Here is a 16,993-nt window from a genome sequence, read left to right as displayed (position 1 = left end):
AAATATAGAGAGGGAACTGTCTCTCTTAGATCAGATGGGTGGCCCCGCCACAGGATCTTCAACAGACCAAGAAATGCGGGCGGAGTTAAAAAAAAAACCTGGAAAACTTACTCCAAGAAAGGGTGGCTAAGAAGTGGGAGGTGAGTAAGCTCTCACACTTCGAGTATGGAGAGGCTGCAGGCACGGTTTTGCCCTGGAAGATTAAATCAGACCAGGCCAAAAATTACATTAGGGAAGTAAAAGTGGAGGGGGAAGTTACAGCTAGGACTTCAAACCCAGGAATTGGGAGTGCCTTTCAGGAATTCTTCCAGAACATCTACAAGGAGGAGATTATGGAAGATCCAACGGCTAGGGATTCGTGGCTAGACACGGTCAGATTGCCTACCCTCTCATTAGAGCAGAGTGATTGTTTGGATAAGGTAATATCAGAGGCAGAAGTCAGCAAGGCTATCGGACAACTGAAGCGGGGGAAGGCAGCTGGGCCAGATGGCCTGCCTGGGGAGTTGTACCGAGTGCTGGGTCCGGTCATTACTCCAACTTTGACTGCCCTCTTTAACAACATCTTCTTAATCGGCGTGGCGCCACCTGAGTCGTGGAATGAGGCAACTATTGTCTTGATCCCCAAACCTGGTAAGGACCCGACCGACTGCGGGTCTTATCGGCCGATTTCACTCCTAAATGACGATTATAAGATCTTTGCAGCCATTTTGTCGCACGGCTTGGGAGTGAGATCGGCTCAATCGTCCACCAAGACCAGAAGGGATTTATTAGGGGGCGCCAGATGGCAGACCTCACTCACGACCTGGTTGGTGCAATTGACATCGCCACAACTTTTTCTCTTCCCCTGGCTACTTTGACCTTGGATGCTACCAAAGCATTCAATAGGGTCAATTGGCCCTATCTGGCTGCGGTATTGAGAAAATTTCAGTTTGGGGCCAAGTTTTGCCGTATTAACATGGCTTTTTAACAACTAATGTGCCTCCCTCTCTTCACCGTTCAGTTTGCTTTAGCGCCGGGAAACCTCCGGGTAGCTGTGCGCTTAATAAATGTAATAATAAATAAATAATAAATAACAACCTCTTATATAGGGACCCCAGGGCCAGTTTGCTGGTCAACGGTGCCCTCACTGAGCCCTTTCAAATTTTGAGGGGTACTAGGCAGGGCTGCCCGCTTTCCCCCCTCTTATTCAATTTATATATCGAACCTTTCAGGCAAATCTTGAGAGAGGAACATAGCATTACCTCTTTTGAATTTGGAGGTTGGGTAAAGCGGGTAGGACTTTATGCGGAGGACATCCTCATCTATACAACCGACCCAGCTCAAGCTTTTCCCGTAGTCGTAAAAAGGGCAGAGGAATTCGGGCGGATCTCGGGGTATGAAATCAATGCGGGGAAAACCGAGATCATGACCTGGAATATCGATGACTCACAGCTTGTAGTGACTCCCTCCATGCGTTATCTGGGAATAAGGATCACCCATGATATCTGTACTATGGCACAGACTAATCTGGACCGGGTCTTTCGAGAATGTAGGGTGCTGTTAAAATCTTGGTCTTTTCTCCCTTTGACTGTTCTGGGGAGAATAAGTTTAGTAAAAGTGTCCATTCTCCCTAAATTTACGTTTATTTTCAATTCCATTCCATTAGCCTTTGATTCAAAACAAGTGCAAAAATGTCAGCAGGAAATTAATTCTTTTATTTGGTGTTACAAAGCAACCAGGCTGGCATGGAAGAAATTAAGGAGGAGGAGGGAAAAGGGAGGGCTTGCTTTGCCAGACTTAGAGTACTATGCTTGGGCATTTCTGCTGTCCCACTCGGGGATGCTGCTGAAAACTCCATTAAGCTCCTCAAATGGGAAAATGTTTAAGGCCATGTTAACCGGGGCGAATCTGCCACTTGACGGATTTCTATTCAAATTCGGGAATCAGAGGTTTTTAAAAAAGGTGAGGTTGAAGATCTTACAATCAGTGGCGAAGGCTTGGGTGCAAATAAAAGGAAGAGTAGATTTGGCATATTTTTCAAATTTTGCCCCAATCTGGGATTCCCCAGGGCTTCTGCTGTGCCTAAAGGACAGTCTTGCAGTCCCCGGTAAAGGAGGCAGGGATTCTAGCATGGGGAGAGTTGCTAGCAGGAGGCTCATTGGTAAAATGGGAGGAGATATACGAGAGGGTTGGCCCAGCCTTATCAAAATTCAAATACATACAACTTGTTAGTTTGAGGTAAATTAAATTTTATTTGACCTATTGTGTCCCCTACGTCTACCCCCACGTTTAGTGTATGTGCATGACATCCATGCATTTTCCCTCTATGGCCGAAATGATGACGCCTCTGTGTTTACATTTGCGTCCAACGTTAACATGTCAGTTACCAGGCCCACCATGAAAGAAAGGATAATTTTGCTTTTAAGCCTATGTTGCCAATGTCTTTACATGGTGCACGTTTTTAACATCGAGAAGCACCCGTTTTAGGGCTCCGCAGGGCCAGGATGCAAATCCAGGCCCAAAGCCTCCTGAAACACTCTGAATATTGTATTTTAGTTATTTATCCCTGAACTCTCGCATATTTCCTGCTCAGCCGAGAGGTGCCCGGCGCAGCCTGGCCTGGCCTGCGAAGACAGTGTTATGCCTACAGTTATCTGTTCTGCTCCACAGAAACACATTCCTGCCTAATGAAAAGGATAAACATATCCTGCCTGCAGAAGATAGAGTCCAGTCTTTCTGTCTCCATGCAAGTGATTTACTGAACCAGTTTCCATAGAAGATCCATAGCCCCACGCAATACATAAAGAAATATATGCATACACCAGCCTTTAGTGATGAGCTGCCTTTGCCCTGATGACCTTTAAATCAAGCAACATGTACTCCAAACATAAGATACCAGATAATGCCAAAAGTACAGGTCGCTCTGACATCCCAGACTCTCCTCCTAGTGCTAGAAGTCAGCCCCCCAGCTTCCCCTAGTCACACGTCAATTACACGTCATGACCAAGTTGCACACAAGTAGGGCAAAGTTCCAGCTGGCCATGCAACCCCCTCCATGTATCCACCCACTTATGACACCTCCATGACATCTCAAGTGTATGCCCACATGCTCTTATCTCTTTCTCCTGCTCCGCCTGGAGTCCTCCTCTTTTCTCTATGTTCGTGATTCAATGTATAAATAAAGGACTCTGTGAATAAACGTTAGAAGACCCTTCCTGAACCTTAGTGGTGATGGAACAGATTCTCCGCTAACCCGGGTTATTGTAAATAAAGCCCCTTTGAATCAGGACACCACGGACTCTGCCTCTCATTTAATGCATGAGCTTTCCTTTAAGTATAGAAATTATGAAAGGGTAATATTTATTTACCACAGTAATTTGGCGCCCGACCAGGACTGGTCCCTTTCCCCACTCGCCGGTGATGTTAGTCCAGCTTTTGCCCCCTTCTACAGCCGTGACGGACTTCAGAGTGCACGCCGCGGGACTTCCCGCTTACTCCCTCAGGCCCACGAGGAGGACGGACTGCGACCAGGCATCCACACGAGGCGGTGAGGAATGCGGATCATCCCAACCAGAGCCCAAGCCGTGAGAGAGCAAGGTCAGAGGTATCCAGAGGCCCACCTGTTCCAAGGCGCATGCGCAGTATCAAGTTTCCGAGGCCTTCAAGTTCAAGTTCAAGTTCAAGTCTTGCTTCCCGGTGAGTACCGTTGCTGGGGACGCATCTAGACGGGTGCATTAATTTGTGTCCGGTCAAGACGGGTCTGGGTACACAGATCCGGTCTGTACTGTTTTAGCAGTGCATCTGTACTGTTTAGCAGTGCATCCAGTAATTATAGTCTTTCAAGGTTTCCAGTATTGTGTTGTACTATGTACTAGATAGTATCTGTTCAAAATGTTTTAATGTATCTTAATGTCGTGGTATGAATGATGGTTTGACATCTATTACTGTGTTTACTGTGTTTATTGTGTTCACGCTCTAGTAAGTACAAATATGCCACTGTTTTTAAAGTTACGTCGGATAGGGACCAGGAAAGGAATATTAGAAGAGTCAGTTAACATCCCACCTAGAGACACACCTGGTCATTATATGTACAACAAGCATGGGCTAGATGCCATATTGTTTTTAGACTTTAGATTACACGAAGGATTTAGAGAAGAAGTACAGATGGCCCATCTCGGGAACATGGGATTCTGAATGCATTATGAGAGTAGAGGAAGCTCTATGGAAAAAAGAAATCAAGACCCTCACAGAAAGATGCCATTGAGTTATGGCGCAAAGAGTCACATAGGAGAACAGAGAAAGAAATTCATCAAGCAGAGAGAACTAGACAAGGTCAAGGCAGAACAGGCTGATAGAGAAAGAAATGCCGTTGTTACTGGTCCTCTCAGAAGAACTAGCTAAAGTGCCCCCTCAGAAATACCCCTTAGGTCGCGAACGCCACTACCTGTACCCTTTAGAGTATGTAGAAAGAAGCAATTCCCCACTGTATATACGATCCAGAACCAGGAAAGTGCTCAATGCTCGTGATTTCACTAAGACTAGAAAGATTTGTGGAGTTTCTTGTACATAGCTCCTTGTAAATATGGCTTGTGAGGAGCATATTCTCATTTAGACTTGTTGTGTTCCTTGTGCATTGCGCCTTGTAAATATGCCTTGTGAATAGCGTGTCATTTTTGGACTTGTTGATTTTCTTGTAAATATGGCTTGTGAATAGCGCCATGTGGATATGTACAGAGCATGATATTGTTGCGTTAGTCAGGAGAGAGCTGGATCTCTTTCAACTGCTTGGAGAAAATGTTTTGAAGATGTGCGTAAGTGTTATTTGAAAACATGAAGTGATAAGTTCTTGACTTTCCCATGTATCTGCAGTCATTGGGGGAATGATTGTGTTTGAGCCGCCTAAGGGTTAATTCTTGAATTGAGACGGCAGTATTTATTTTTACATGCTGTTTAACATGCATGGTTATGTGAGCTGACACTAAAAGTCAGTGATTGTTTAAATGTATGATGGTTTGATTTCACTTTTTTATTGGTTACTGGTTCTGCCTAAGTGCTTTGACAGCATGGTAACATCTTGCATGGAGAACAGAAAGCAGTGTTCATTTAACTTTCTATTTGAAATGCGTCCACAAATTTGTGTGGGTTTGCCTTGGAACACATGATTTAATGTGTTTTTCCGGAGGTCGGAATGTTATAAATCAACCAGTCGGATTGTGATAAGGGTTTCCAGCTGTGGATGGCACACAAGCCAGTGTTTTAGAATTAGTGTGTTCGGTTGTGGAGAAGAATTTATAAAACAGACCCATCATAGAATGTGCTTTTAATTAGTGAAATGCAACCGTGTGCTTTTATAGAAAATAATATTATAGACGATATATATGGATATTTTCCTACTGCAAGCAGGTTTCAGATAAAACATTTAGTGGAGAAATTTCAATTGATATGTGCAGAGAAATATTAAACCCAACAGTCCATGATAATTCGTTTTTTCAGAATCAATTTGCCCCCTTTTTATGTGTTAATCTGCATACTAAATAAATGCCCATGTTTCAAATGTCTTGCCTTCTAGCTGCATTAGTTAGACAAAAGTGTTTTTTTAGAAAGTGGAACTTTTAAGTAACAGTACATTGTAACAGAATTATTTTAAAATGCCAGCATGTGTCTGAATTACAAAGCAAAAAATATGTCCTTATTAAATTACTGATTTTAGGATGCTTTACATCACGTTTTAAATTTCCTTCAGTTAGTTTGAGAATAGTGGTCTGGCCTGGGAACAGATTTTGTTTTGAGTTACAAAGAATGTGTTTTTCGACCTTGAAGTTGGCATAGCTCCCAGTGACAGAATCACCGACCAGTGCCTGTCTTGTTATCATTGGCCAACATCCAATTTCGTTCCGCGCAAGAAATGTTTATGTAAAGGGAGGGCTACACTCCTCCAACTGGCTCAGGCTCCCTTCGCATGAAGATAAAGGGATCCTTGCACATGCAGAATGTATTGGCAGACGCTTGGCCCTTGGAGTAATATAGATACAGAAGGCCTAAGTGAGCTTCCCTGACTGGAGATTAGAGATGCTTAGACAGAATAATTGGCAGGGAGTGTTGCTCTTGCAATGAGATCAGCATTTGGCAGTGATTCAAAATTACATCGCACTGTAGCTTATTATGCTTGGATCAGATTCAAGCTCTGAGCGCGAACATCTTTCTGGAGGTGGGGGCTGCTTCTCAGAGGAGTGAGGCAGTACACGCAGTCAGAATACACGGTCTACAAATCTTTCTCATGAAACAGCCTAGAGAGGGTAGATGGCTTGTCCCTTATTGAGGTTCCTGTAGATTAAAGGGGTCCCTATGTATAAGGTCGTGTACTAGGACAGGACAGTAAGTTTCTGATTGACACAGGGGCGAGCAGAACCACCATCAGCCATGACGAGGTTCCAGGGGCACCTCTCTCAGGCTCACAAAATATTTCCTTGGGATTTTCAGGAAAGCCTATTGTTAATGAAGTGTCAAAGCCAGTTTCCCTTGGAGTTGGTCCACTGTCACGTACCACAGACTTGGTACTTACTAAATCATGTCCAGAAAACTTGCTAGGTATAAAGACATTAAAGGAACTAGGAGCAGTTATTTGTTGTTCTCCAGAAGGAGTGCGACTGTTCTTATGTGATTTTAAGGGACATTATGTTCTGAAAGATTTTGACCCCAGACTCCAGAATGTACCACAGCACCTATGGGCACAAGGTCCAACTGACGTAGGTCACATGTACATAACACCACACCGTGTCACTTTCAAAGCAGGAGTAGTACTCCCACGTATACGACAATACAAGATACCACCTGATGCCATAGTGGCCTTATTAAAGATTGTTGACGAACTCATTGCACATGGGGGGTGGTAGAGACTGACTCAAATGTATGTAACTCACCTGTCCTTCCTATCCTTAAACGATCAGACCCTAATGCACCACCAGTTTACAGACTAGTAGTTGAACAAATATGTAGTACCACAATACCCAGTGGTCCCAGACATTTCTTCATTACTGACTGCTATTGATTCTGAAGCACCATTCTTTACAGTAACTGACCTGAAAAATGTCTTTTTCAGTGTTCCAATTCATCCAGACAGCCAGTATCTCTTCTGATTCAGTTTAAGTGGACGTAGCTTTAAATATTTAAAGGTTTTACAGAGAGCCCTAGCATTTACAGTCAAGCATTAAAAAGACAGCTGGACAGTATTAACACGCCTACCGATACAGTACTGATCAGTATCCTGAACACAGCATGATCAGAGACAGACTGCGAACATGCATCACTGACAGTTTTACACTTTCTGACAAGACAAGGGGCACAAAGTGTCCGCTTCGAAGTTACAATTCTATGCCCAGCAAGTGGTGTGTGCCTTGTACACTTGCTGTCCAAGAGGGGTAGACAGCTGACACAAGAACGTATTCAGTTAATTGCCAATCTTTCACAGCCCAAGACACAAGGCCTTCATTGGCCTCACTAGTATGCCTATCTAGCCAAAACACTCATACAATTGACAACACAGGAGGCAGCGTCTTCGACTGTCCTCCTTTGGACACAAGAACATACCTTGGCATTTAAAGAATTAAAAAGAGCCTTATGTCAAGCGCCAGTTTTAGCGACTCCTAGTTACAGCAAACCTTTTATGCTTTTTGTCACTGAACAGGAAGGGACAGCATTATCTGTCCTTACACAAGATCAAGCTGGAAAACACAAGCCTTGTGCTTATTTTTCTAGTACACTAGATCCAGTGGCCCAGGCTCTGCCTGTGTGCCTGAAAACAGTTGTAGCGACAGCACTAGCTATTAGACAAAGTGGCCAGACTCCATAGTGTTAGGACACCCTCTGACAGTCCAGGTACCACATGCAGTGGAGGTTCTCTTTAACAGAACACAGACACAACACTTGACTGTAGCTAGACTGACAGGATATGAACTGACATTATTTCAGCCACACATAGAGATCAGACAATGCAACATTCTTAACCCTGCCACACTTTTGCCCTCAAGTACAGTAGATACTGCACCACATGACTGTGTGGAAGTAATAAATACAGTGACGAAACCAAGACAAGACCTGACAGATATGGCACTTCCAGATCCTGACCTGACACTTTATGTTGATGGTTCATGCATGAGAACAAGCACAGGAGAGTTAGTGGCCACATATGCCGTGACCACTGTTACTGAAGTCATAGAGACACACAGAACAGACACACTGTCAGCACAAGCAGCAGAGCTCATCGCTCTGACACAAGCCTGCATAAGAGCCAAGAACTGGAAAGTGAACATTTATACAGACTCACAGTACGCTTTTGGCGTAGTCCATGACTTCGAAGTTCTCTGGAGGGAGAGAGGTTACTTGACCTCTCATGGGGCCGATATTCAGCATGGCCCACTTATTCAAGCCCTGTTAGAAGCAATACATTTGCCTCTGCCATAGCTATCATGAAATGCAAAGCACATACCAAAGTTACAGACACCATCTCCCAGGGTAATGACCTGGCAGATCGAATTCCAAACCAACAGCCCAGACTCAAACAGACATTCCAACTGACACGACAAAGACAGAGGTACCATTACTGACGAATAGCATGACAGTCAGGGATCCTTCACAAGATGTACTCGACATACAGACATATGCCACTTCAGATGAAATAAAGAAATGGACTGAACAAGGAGGGGTCCAGACTGACTAAGGTTGGATGACTAAAGGCAAAGCTACATGGTTTCGTCCAGATTCCATGGTACAAGTAATCATAAACACAAACACATAGTCCAGCACACTTGGGAGAGAAGGCAATGCTAGACAGTTTACAGAATATCTGGTTTAACAAGCACCTGCGTGTAGCAGCGAAACAGAAAGTACGTACCTGTATGATCTGTTGCCAGTTCAATCCAGGTAAAGGCATTCCGGTGGAACAAGGTGTATTCCATCCTCCTGACCACCCTTTTGAGTTCCTTCAGATGGATTATATCCAAATGGACAAATTAGTGTGTGCACTAACTAGATGGACAGAAGCGTAGCCAGTCCCAGATTATACTGCAGCAGGCCTTATAGAAAACCATAATCAGACACTTAAGAAGAGATTAGGGGTACGCCTATGCCTAAGAAAATAACTGATGTTGACAGTAATATGCTGACAGATTACCTGGCTTCCTTGATGTCTGCACTACTCTCTCTTCATTCACAGGTTGCCGCCGCCTTCCCTGACAACACCCAAGTCCAGGAGCCTGCCATAGTCCCTGGAGATGTTATCTATGAGCGGAACTTTTGACCGATCAAGCCCCCTTGAGCCGCATTGGAAGACACCGAGGATTGTGCTACTCACCACGAGGACTGCTATCAAGATCAAGGATGTAAAGGATGGCGATTCTATGGACAATTTGGAACTTTAATTTTGATCAAAAATGACAATGACCCCAGTGACTCAAAACCCCTTTTTCTAGAAAAACTCTGCATCAGGAGTATTAATCCAAGTTACGGTCTAGTAAGTCAGACAGTTTAATTGTTTAAGTCCCTCTCGGTGAATAGGTTAGACAGGTTCCTGACATGTATTAGACCATAGACCCAAATAGCAGTAGACAGAGAGATAAGAGAAAGACGTACTGCAAATCCCTTCGCAGTCGATTTATAATAACTCTGATTATTATGTTCCTTTGATTCCATGTTTTCTTTCCTCCTCACATGTACACTTTTCTTTTAACGACACTGCAGAGCACACATTTAGTGATCTGCCACCCCATGAAGCACTGCGCAACAATTCTTTCATTCGTATGTTGCACCATTCTCATCAGACCAGCAATGCAACAGATTGCTGGGTATGTGGCCAACTCCCGCCTTATCAGAAAATGAAGGGAGTTCTGCCCTTCTTCCCTTTTCCGTTCTCCCACAATGGTTCGTGTGGAGCATGGTTTGCTTTAATGACATCACTAGACAGAACATCTGTAGTTTCCCAGAGTGACTGGATACATGGAAACCTGAATAAAGTAATGAATGAAGTATGTTTCCCAGACAAAGACGGGCTCCCTCAAAGGAAGGGGACCGACCTAGAAAATGAAGAGTACAAGCAAGGAAATGCTTCCCTCAATTTTATAATACTGAATGTTCAGCCCAAGCAAAATACAGGACCACAATCTATTTCAGTCCTACCAGCAAAAGGTGATTTGTGTGTTAGAAAGAAAGGATCAGTACATATGAGACACAGTGAATGTAATACTGTAGTAGAGTTTAATGACCAAGGAAAGTCCATTTTCAAAGCATCACGCCATACCTATTTCATTTGCGGTCAGACAGCCTATGTACAACTGCCCTCAGACTGGGGTGGAACATGTTATATAGCTTTCCTTCTGCCCCCTATCTTTCTAGCCCCATCCCATTATCATCGAGATTCACCACTAGTACATGTCAGACACAAGAGGGAGATAAATTCCCCAGTTGTTGATCAGACTGAGACAGCTTGGGAGCAATATACAGATTTCAACAAAGGATTCTTTTTCTTCATAGGTCCCGTCCAAAACAGTAAACTCATACGTAGGTTAACAATAACTCTGGAAGCAGTAGTAAATGAGACTGCATCTGCCCTGGCTAACTTGACCCAGGAGCAGTCTGCCATGAGACTGTCTCTGTCTGCAGTGTGCCACTGCCTGTGTTCCCCATCCACGTAAACAAAGGATCAAGGATGAACAAATGATACTGTATGATCAAATATACGGTCTCATGAATATAGATGTATCCTGAAGGGTAATGTAGGGGCCAAGGAGGGAATGAGGTAAATGAAATTTTATTTGACCTATTGTGTCCCCTACGTCTACCCCCACGTTTAGTGTATGTGCATGACATCCATGCATTTTCCCTCTATGGCCGAAATGATGACGCCTCTGTGTTTACATTTGCGTCCAACGTTAACATGTCAGTTACCAGGCCCACCATGAAAGAAAGGATAATTCTGCTTTTAAGCCTATGTTGCCAATGTCTTTACATGGTGCATGTTTTTAACATCGAGAAGCACCCGTTTTAGGGCTCCGCAGGGCCAGGATGCAAATCCAGGCCCAAAGCCTCCTGAAACACTCTGAATATTGTATTTTAGTTATTTATCCCTGAACTCTCGCATATTTCCTGCTCAGCCGAGAGGTGCCCGGCGCAGCCTGGCCTGGCCTGCGAAGACAGTGTTATGCCTACAGTTATCTGTTCTGCTCCACAGAAACACATTCCTGCCTAATGAAAAGGATAAACATATCCTGCCTGCAGAAGATAGAGTCCAGTCTTTCTGTCTCCATGCAAGTGATATACTGAACCAGCTTCCATAGAAGATCCATAGCCCCACGCAATACATAAAGAAATATATGCATACACCAGCCTTTAGTGATGAGCTGCCTTTGCCCTGATGACCTTTAAATCAAGCAACATGTACTCCAAACATAAGATACCAGATAATGCCAAAAGTACAGGTCGCTCTGACATCCCAGACTCTCCTCCTAGTGCTAGAAGTCAGCCCCCCAGCTTCCCCTAGTCACACGTCAATTACACGTCATGACCAAGTTGCACACAAGTAGGGCAAAGTTCCAGCTGGCCATGCAACCCCCTCCATGTATCCACCCACTTATGACACCTCCATGACATCTCAAGTGTACGCCCACATGCTCTTATCTCTTTCTCCTGCTCCGCCTGGAGTCCTCCTCTTTTCTCTATGTACGAGATTCAATGTATAAATAAAGGACTCTGTGAATAAACTTTAGAAGACCCTTCCTGAACCTTAGTGGTGATGGAACAGATTCTCCGCTAACCCGGGTTATTGTAAATAAAGCCCCTTTGAATCAGGACACCACGGACTCTGCCTCTCATTTAATGCATGAGCTTTCCTTTAAGTATAGAAATTATGAAAGGGTAATATTTATTTACCACAAGTTGGTCCCAGGAGTTGATCAGGAAAAAGCCTCAAGGTGGGAGGAGTAGCCTTTTGGAACAACAACTGGTAGAAAGGCAAGCAGGGAGTAAAGAGGTAGCCTTCTGGTATTGGACTATCCTGGAGGAGGTAGATGGGGAGTTTACTCTCCCCGAAGAGTGGTGGGGAGGGGACATGGGTGCTCAGTGTGAAGATTTATGGACAAGATCTTTCACTCTCCTGTATAAAGCGCTTAAGCCAGCTTGGTTGAGGCGTAACCATTTGTTTACAGTACATCGAGACTACCTTTCCCCCCCTAAGGTTATCTAAATTTCAGCCAGGAAAATACTGTAATAAGTGTCACCTCCCCGCAGCCTCCGATGTCCATATGTTTAGGGAATGTCCTCTTATCAACGCTTTCTTGGATGAAGTAAAGGTTACCTTGGATTCAATTCTTAAAACATCATTATCCCTCACCCTGTCCCTAATAAAATTTGGTTTGGATGACAATATTACTGGGCCAGCAAGGACCTTCCTGTTTTATGCAATCCTTCTCGCGAGACGGCAGATCTGTAAATTTTGGGTCGATTCTAAGGCACCATTGCATGCAGGTTGGCTAATGTCACTGTACGAAACCTCTAAGGTGAATTTGGCCAGGTCCTGTGGCAAACAAAACCTCACCTTCTGGAACTTGTTGGTTCAGTGGAGTAAGAATGTTCGTTAGGTCTGCCGAAGTTTTTTTTTTTTTCCCCCCCGGGTCCGATGATTATGCCGATATACTCCACGGTCCTGTTTGTGGCTCCGCCCGATAAAGAGAACGAACTAGGTCTACCAGGCTGAAAGACGCCTTGATGGAGTAAAAATTCCTAAAAACATCTCCCGCCAGTCTGATACTTTTGTTTGGGCTTGGGAAAAGATTGTGTTCTTGCCCTGTGCCAAATGACACTCAAGGTGGTTGGTGTTTTTCCATGGAACGAGGGTTTGGCAAATGAGGACAAAAAAAGAAGAAAAAGACCAAATTACAACTCCAGCAGTATCTTTATAATATAATAATCAGAAAAGAACATACCAGAAACCAAATATTATGTGCGGCACACAGTGAGCAGAGACCCATACACAAGGGTGTTACGGGGGTGAAGGCTTGTGAGGGTTGTGTACCGCTGCCAACGCAGTATTTGCACACATTTCTAGTAATTTGTAATTGTTTTTAGAATGGTCTTAAACTTTGTTTAAAATTAATTTTTAGCCGCCTCCAACTTACTGACTGGCCCTAGACCCGCGGAGCCGCCTGTTAGAGCAAGCCCGTCATCTTGGAGGGTCAGCGGTCCAGTTCTTTTTTCCCTGATCCATAAATAGTATGCTTGCTTGACAGCCCAGCGGGCGTGTCGAAGGCGCGCCAAGGGCAAGCCGGTCTGCACCCGTCGGCGCACGGAGCGCGCCCAGCAGCAGAACCCCTGGCCAAAACTCTGCCCATAAATATAGTCAACAACAACTTTACGATATTCAGACCGGTAAGTGCCTTGCTTGTAACCGATGGCAGTGGGGGATGGTGCCTGAAACATACAAATGTACGAGCTGTAGTTTTCAGTTCACCCCACTATTGGGGAGTGAGGGGCATGATCCAACCACATTGTCTACAGGGAACAAGTATACCATATTAGGTAACAAACGTAAAGATTCAGGACAAGCTCCCCCATGCAAGTAGATGGAAATAGTGGCCAGGTTAGGGTTAATGTAACAAATACACAAGTCCAGACCTTAACTTGTATACTACTTAATATGAGATCTCTCGCAAAACACAAATATGAACTTGAATGCCTCCTGCAAACAGACAAGCCAGACATCGTCTTTTTAACGGAGACGTGGAGTGACGCCAGCTCAGATCCCGACTGGAACATAGCTCTTCCACCAGGATATGCAGTGGTGCATCAGGATAGACCAGAGGGAAGAGGAGGGGACATAGCGTTGCTTTACCGAGATGGTCTAAAATTGCGCCATGAGGTGTCGATGCTACTTCCAGCAGAGGCGCTACAGTTCTCATTCAAACTAAATGACCATTTTATATTTCAAGATCTACTTGTCTATAGGGCCCCTGGACCTAGAACCGTTTTCCACAGGCCAAACTGATTTTTTTAGAAATAAGCTTGGAGTCAGATTTCTATACCATCTCAGGAGATTTTAACTACCACCTCGAACTTGAGAATCACCGGGACACAATAAGGTTAGTAGATAACCTAGCCGCATATGGGCTCTCCCAGGTGGTTCGGGAACCCACTCATCGGTTAGGTCATACCTTGGATGGTGCCTTCACAAATCAACCAGACATACAGTTACAAAAACAGTACCACTACCTTGGACTGACCACAGAGCTATCTACTTTGAGGTGTCACATAAAATACCCAGCTTATCACTTCCAATCTGTAATATAAAAGACAGGTTTCACAAAAGGAATCAGATAAAAAAGCAAGATCTGGAACAGGCTTTAAATCCTGGGCCGACCCTCTTACACAAGGACAATGACATAGCAGTTAATCAGTTTGATAACTGGGTGAGAGTAGCAGTGCATAGTATTGCCCCAGAAACCACCAAAATAGTTAAACGAGCATCAACTAGTGCGCCTTGGTACTGTCAGGATTTAAAAATCTTAAAAATGGAATGTAGAAGGAAGGAACGGGCGTGGAGGTGATAATACAGCATTAAACATAAGCAAGCTTATAATTGTAGCCTGGACGATTATAAAAAAGCTATCATTGAAGCTAAACATGTTTACTTCACAACTAAAATTGGGGAGGCAGAACACTCCTCTAAGGAACTTTTTAGAACAGTATATACCCTAGCTAAACCTTAGCATACCGTCCAGTTTAAACCTGATCAAACCCTATGTAATGAAATGGCCACATTCTTTCATACCAAAGTTCAGTTGATCTATAATGATCTTTTAAATACGACCATTACTGTCCCAGTAAATACTACCGAAAATGTAAAAGTGTGTACAACATCCAGGAGGTTGTCATACTTTACAACTTTGACAATGGAGGAGGTTCATGACCTCCTGTCATTTATAAAATCAGGCTCACCGTCTGACCCATGCCCATCAGGTACATATCAGCTAGTAGCTAATACTATCAGCACACATCTTACCCCTCTTTTGAATCAAATTATAGGCACGGGTAAATATCCCAGTGTATGGAAAACGGCCCGTATAAGGCCCAACCTAAAAACGCCAACCCTGGACCCCCTAGAGCTGAAAAATTATCGGCCAATTTCTAGGCTACCCTTGGCAGCTAAAATATTTGAAAAAGCGATGAACAAAGAGCTGATTCTGCTGGACCCCACTTAACACGGGTTCAGACGGTGTCTTTCTACGGAGACAGCTCTGGTGCTAGCTACAGAGGGGATTCCGAGGATAGAAAATTGAGGGGACAGAGCGATCCTGATCCTATTGGATCTCTCGGGCGGCTTTTGATACCGTGAACCACATTGTGCTGGTACAGCAGCTGAGAGACGTAGGGGTGGAGGACACTGCTCTGGCCCTCCTTTCCTCCTGTCCAACAAAGAGCTAATTGTAAGGCTCTATGTATGGTACATAAGGCCTTCTATGGAGGAATATCTGGGGAGATGTGGAAGCTTTTCACAAGGTACTCCCCGGCTAGATCTCTCAGATCCTCAATGAAGGGCTTTGCATGTATCCCAAAAGCAAGGCAAGATGGGGTCGCCGCATGCTGTCATTCTGTGAGCCCAAACTCAGGAATCAGATGCCACCTACATTGGGACTCCAACCAAACCGGAGGATGTTTAGGAAGGAGTTGAAAACCTGGTTGTTCTCTCAAACCTAAGGCATCACAATCCTCACGCTACTAACTGATGTATCACAGTCAGCGCTAAGACGCCACGGCATTCGTGCACTTAACAAGTAATATTTCAAATCAAATCAAATCGAAATCACCATGTAATGAAGAAAGAGTGAGCGAATTGATGCTAACACAAAAAGATATATGTGACAACCACTCCATAAAAAAGAAAAAAACACATAATCGTGTGAAGAATTGTGAAACGAATCAAGCACAAGAAAATGCTAAGGAATAAGTGCATAGTAACACAGAAAAAATACTAACTAAAATAAAATGAATAAATAGAGAGGGAGATAAGGGAGCCTATTCCAAAGAACCCTATAGACATAGAGGTGTAATAATCAGCCACTCACCAAAAAACAAATTAGCTCGATCTAAATATGGCTAAAGTATAGTTGACCGAATGAGCGTCAGAACCCACAGTGGTTCACAATCTAAATCAGAAAAAAAGAATCAGAAAAAAAGGCAAATATTAATAAGATGCGCTAACTAGTGAGTCTACATATGCACTAGCTGTATACCGTATATTCACTTAAAGGCGAACATGAAAGCCCTGAAAAAGTGAATTGGCTTTTCCAAAATCGTTCCAAAGTCAGTCGTCACTAATCCAGAAATAACCTAATAGTAAAATAAGAGTGGAATAAGTGGCCTATTGTACCAAAATTTAGGTTAAGAAACAAGTGGATACAGACATAAGTTATCCCATAATGTACAGAGAAAAATAACAATTACTCTAAAGACCATAAAACGCTGAGAAAGCTAAGTAAAATTACCGAACCAAATAACCATAATGCTGAATCGTAACAAGTTAAAAAACTGCTTATTGTGGTCCTGTAAAAATAAAGCCATCTACTGACATGTACGAAAGACGTGATCTGATATAAAAGCCCCATGGTTATTAAAGGGAGGCAAGCGCAAACAACATGAGGGGAAATAACGGCAGAATGCCCTAACGGTGTACGTGCAAATTGGAGCGATGTAATGCAGCCAAAAGGTACAGCCCAACTCACAACTCAGAAAACATTTACCGGGGAAACAAGGGGGCATATTACCAACAACTAGTGATAATTATCGCTATGTTGGTTGGTTTAGCGGCGATTTTTATCGCTTAGGAACCTTGCTATTATCAAGGTATATCTCCTAAGCGATAAAAATCGGCCGAAATGCATGAATATCGCTGAAAAGTCCGCGATATTCATGCATTATCGAGCTAATGCTCTTAGCCATGTTATCCACCTACCATTGGATAACATGGCTAAGA

Source organism: Lissotriton vulgaris, chromosome 1_1, assembly GCF_964263255.1.
Source record: "Lissotriton vulgaris chromosome 1_1, aLisVul1.2, whole genome shotgun sequence".
NCBI classification, from domain to species: domain Eukaryota; kingdom Metazoa; phylum Chordata; class Amphibia; order Caudata; family Salamandridae; genus Lissotriton; species Lissotriton vulgaris.
The sequence above is the reverse complement of the archived record's forward strand: the minus strand, read 5'-3'. Positions refer to the sequence as shown.